Consider the following 5,000-nt stretch of genomic DNA (forward strand, 5'->3'; position numbering starts at 1 on the left):
ATAGAAAAAAAATCGCTTTCAGGCGTTCGACAACGTCGCATCACGTCGAACGTGAAGTATCCATCGATCCGAACCGCGATCATTTTTTTTCAGCGTTCAAACGTTTTTGTCAATTTATCAATAAAAATGATCATGTTCGAGCGGTGGATTAGGACACAAACACGAAACGACGGCGACGTAAATTGTTATTTAACTGCAATTTTTTTCTCTTTTTAACATTTTTTGCCTTTTGCGCGCGTACGTGCGTGCGAGCGTACGTATGTTTGTCATTTGCGTTCGAAAAGCGTGAATTTTAGGACACCTCATCAACATTAGATTTCTCTTAGGGCTTAGGATCGACTGACTCGTGTGCAACGGCTGTTCACACGAAACCCTTCTCCACGTCAGTCCTCCAGGTCCTCGCTGGAGTATTTGCTACTACCACCAAGATCTGCACCGACGGCGGCTCCAGGCAGGCTCACGCCCAGACCCTTCTGCGCACACCGCCGCGACCCTCCTACTCGTCAAGGCTTCATGGAGAACGGGAACTAAATCCCGTTCCTGCGCACTTGCCGTTGACGGCGGAGTATAGGCGCGACGCTTCAGCGCCATCCATTTTCAGGGCTAGTTGCTTCGGCAGGTGAGTTGTTACACACTCCTTAGCGGATTCCGACTTCCATGGCCACCGTCCTGCTGTCTTAAGCAACCAACGCCTTTCATGGTATCCCATAAGCGTCGACTTAGGCGCCTTAACTCTGCGTTTGGTTCATCCCACAGCGCCAGTTCTGCTTACCAAAATTGGCCCACTTGGCACTCTGATCCAAGAAAAATTTTATCAATTTATATCTCGTGGCTTCATGAAAATTCAAGCAAGCCAGAGATCTCACCCATTTAAAGTTTGAGAATAGGTTGAGGTCGTTTCGGCCCCAAGGCCTCTAATCATTCGCTTTACCAGATGAGACTCGTTATGCGTTCGAGTCGAGTGCCAGCTATCCTGAGGGAAACTTCGGAGGGAACCAGCTACTAGATGGTTCGATTAGTCTTTCGCCCCTATACCCAGTTCCGACGATCGATTTGCACGTCAGAATCGCTACGGACCTCCATCAGGGTTTCCCCTGACTTCGTCCTGACCAGGCATAGTTCACCATCTTTCGGGTCCCAACGTGTACGCTCTAGGTGCGCCTCTTCTCGCAATGAGAACGAGACGCCCCGGGAGTGCGAGGCCTAATCGTAACGAGGCCCATCCTCCCTTAGTCGACTTCACGGACGACTTTCACTTTCATTTCGCCTTTAGGTTTATCAAATCCCAATGACTCGCGTACATGTTAGACTCCTTGGTCCGTGTTTCAAGACGGGTCCCGAGAGTACCCAAAGCAATAGCGTCGCCGACCGGTAATTCAAAGTTTGGCCAGTCCAAGGACTCCGCCTGCCAACAGCCCGCCAGGCCCGGTTACGGCGCTAAGTCCGTACATCCGGTATCTAGACTGGAACGAGCTTGCGGCGGTCCTGGACGCAGTGCGTTCGAGAATTTTGCGGCCCGATACCGTCTGAGTACCGTCGCGCAGTCGGCCGGGCATCCAAGGGGCTGTCATCGTACGCTAAAAGCGACGGACAGTCTTCGCCTCGGGCCTTAGACCGACACGCAACGGGTCGCGACGTTCTACTAGGGGAGAAGTGCACGACTACATAGCCGGAACATTCGCCGCGGGTGGTGTGCCCACGCCGATGGGAAACCCGCCGTAACGGGACCATCCGGGGCACTATCGCACCAACACGGGAGCCAGCTTCGTTGACGATGAATCTCCCCATTCGATCTTTTGGGTTTCTCGGGTTTACCCCTGAACGGTTTCACGTACTCTTGAACTCTCTCTTCAAAGTTCTTTTCAACTTTCCCTCACGGTACTTGTTCGCTATCGGTCTCGTGGTCATATTTAGCCTTAGATGGAGTTTACCACCCACTTAGGGCTGCACTCTCAAGCAACCCGACTCTAAGGAGAGATCCACCCGAGACGCGTACCGGTCGCTACGGGCCTGGCACCCTCTATGGGTAAGTGGCCCCATTCAAGATGGACTTGGACGCGATTCGATGTCTCGGGATAAACGGATCCTCCTGAACACTACATTTCCCAGCGGCGTTAACCGCGGGATTCAGTGCTGGGCTCATTCCTGTTCGCTCGCCGCTACTAAGGAAATCCTTGTTAGTTTCTTTTCCTCCGCTTATTAATATGCTTAAATTCAGCGGGTAATCTCGCCTGCTCTGAGGTCGTCGAAATTTTATTATTTCTTTTCAAAGTTTTACCACAAATTGTACGCTCTTTTCGGGGTTTCGACACGTAATACGAAAGGTATATTAATACCAACGACGCACAGGGATTATGTCGTTCGATTTTTTCCTTGTATCGTTCGATAACCAACTATTTTTCTCTTTTCGGATCAACACAATATCGTCGACTACTCGAAGGTACGTACGAGCCAAAATGAAAGCTCGGTGTCTCCTCTCTCTTTTGTTCGACAAAAGAAAAAAGGCACTTAAAACGCCGCATATTCGGGCAGGCGGGACAACGACAAAAAAAAAAAAACGACGACGACGACGTCCGGTTGTTCTCGACTCGCGTCGGAGTATATATGTATATATTATAATCGGATATATCTTTTTATCTATCCAGGGCGCGTTAAAACAAACGACGAGGAGAGACTACGACAACGAGGAGATAAAGGTCGGACCTTTTCTTCTTACCCTCGGCGCGCTCTCGCACACGATCGTTTCATGTTTCTTTTGTCCCCTAAAGGATACATATACCGTTACAACATATTTACGTTCGAATATACACTCGACGGTCGATAAACCGTAAAGACGCATCGTCCGATACGTTTTTTCTTTTGCTGTCGCGTTCCGACGCAAAATCCCAAGAAAAGGGCGAGAATGCCAGAGACAGCCATGTAAACCATCGGTGAGTGACTTATCATGGTCCAGAGAATAAAGGGTTAAAGGAAAAAAAAAATCCCATTTTTAACGTGCGTGGTACACCTTCGTCGTGTATATATCGTTCGATGAAACCACGAGCGCACAAAAGGAGGAACAAAAGCGTTTCGAGATCGATCTTCGGTGTAAATGTCATTGTTCATTTGCGTTCGACCGTTGTTCGATAAAAGAAATTTAACACACGAACAACAATGAAGGGAGACTCTCGCAAGACGATCACCAAATAAGCGTTTATCGTTCGATCGGTCCGGGTTTTTCAACGTCCGTCCGGCACAATTATGCACTTCGAGGACTGGACGACCGGAACCCGTATTGGGATCGCGCGGTCTTCCGCTTCTAATCAACGACAACGAAGCGATCTGCGCTTGTAAATGTTAAAAAAACGTGGCGAAGCTACGATCTCGTAATAATTTAACCGTGAAAGAGCTTCCGTCGCACGTTTATTTTTAACTTTTCTCCTCGTTGTATAAACTTTCGCACCGTCGAAAAAAAAATTCGACAATCATTTCAGACAACGTCGGGAGCGCGGAGAAACGCCGTAAACACGCTCTACTCTCGGCTTGCTTCCTTCAATTGGTGTCTAACAATTCTCTCGCAGGGCGAAGAATCATTTTCTCTCTCGTCTAAATATCCTTCTGTAGTTAGGTGTTTTCGACTCGGGAGCGCTCTTTCACGGGCGGTCGTATATGGTCTCTTTTAGGGGTTTAACTAGAAACCACGACTCACGCAAGCCGAGATAAGCGCATTCCGCCGAGAAGATCCTAAAAACTAAGAATTGCGAGATATACGAAAATGTTCTTCTGTCGCCTGTGAAAAAAATGAACACTAGCAAAGAGAGGGCGAGACACGAACGTTCCATTTAACATTCTCCGCGTCAAACGCCGACGAAATGTCCAACCATCGCTCGTACGTTTTCGCCAATTTCGCAAGTTGTTCTCTCTCTCGCGTTCGACCATCGGATCCCGCTCCGAAACGTTCGACTTTTCGGCGTTTAACAGTTTCGTTTTATCTAGTCGAACGACGAGCGGTACCGAAAAAAATTTAACAATGAAGAGAAAACCTTTTGCTGCTAAAGGCAAACGCAAGCAGTCTTTAGTTATATAAACGACCCTCAGCCAGGCGTGGTCCAGGAATTGTATCCGTGGACCGCAATGTGCGTTCGAAATGTCGATGTTCATGTGTCCTGCAGTTCACACGTTGACGCGCAATTAGCTGCGTTCTTCATCGACCCACGAGCCAAGTGATCCACCGTTCAGGGTAATCGTATAAAAATTTTTGTTCATATTTAACAACTCAGCGTCTGAAAACCAGTATGTACGTGATTTATTTAACCTGGTTTATAAATTCGTTCGATTGTCCATAGAATACTAACTCCAATCCAAGCGCAAGATCGAGTATCGGTATTCGGACGTCGTCCCGTCATAGCTCTGTTCACAGATTTACCCGAGCTGATTGATGATTAAGACGACACGATAACGTCCATGGACGGGTAAAGGACCGTATAAAACTACAGAACCGCCGATGAAACAACGCTCTGTGGCGCATTTCTCTTCGTGCGGCGAGTTTTCAGTCCGTTCCGGGTGGTAAAGTCATTCAAAAACCGTGGAAAATACGAAACGCGCTGTCGCGCGTAACACAGAGTCTCCTGCTCGCTGCTTACATATATTGGACGTCTTGGCGGTATCGCGAGATTCGATACGGACACTCCATGGCCGGCGTCAGATCGGTCTACCAACGAAGGAGACTACGCTATCGTTTTCGCTTCTCAGCCGGTCCGTAAAGCGATACGTTACCATATCGTCCGTCGTAAGCAGGCGGACTCTCGTGAAGTTGCGACTTCGTTCGTCGAAGCGGTTTCGTGGTTCGATTTCCATCGGTTACCCGGACACCCCCCGCGTGAAAGCCTCCGTGTCACACTCTAAATTTCGTTTCTCGTTTAACACGAAATAGAGAGAGGCTAAAAGGGGGTGTTCCCTTTGTCCAAAGACAAAATTTATAGAGAGAAAGAAAATAAAATGAGAGTCTCTCACGAAGCGGG

The 5,000-nt window shown here is 48.4% G+C and overlaps 1 non-coding gene and 1 pseudogene across 1 annotated transcript; both read right to left on the minus strand.

Moving 5' to 3' along the window:
- LOC143266452 (large subunit ribosomal RNA) overlaps window positions 1-2,245 on the minus strand; it is a 5,207-nt pseudogene extending 2,962 nt beyond the window's left edge.
- A 1,822-nt stretch (window positions 2,246-4,067) lies between these two features.
- On the minus strand, window positions 4,068-4,222 carry LOC143266449 (5.8S ribosomal RNA). Its single transcript, XR_013041430.1, has one exon. It is a non-coding gene; the product is annotated as a 5.8S ribosomal RNA (ribosomal RNA).
- Window positions 4,223-5,000: the final 778 nt, after the last annotated feature.

Source organism: Megachile rotundata, unplaced genomic scaffold, assembly GCF_050947335.1.
Source record: "Megachile rotundata isolate GNS110a unplaced genomic scaffold, iyMegRotu1 scaffold0786, whole genome shotgun sequence".
NCBI classification, from domain to species: Eukaryota; Metazoa; Arthropoda; class Insecta; order Hymenoptera; family Megachilidae; genus Megachile; species Megachile rotundata.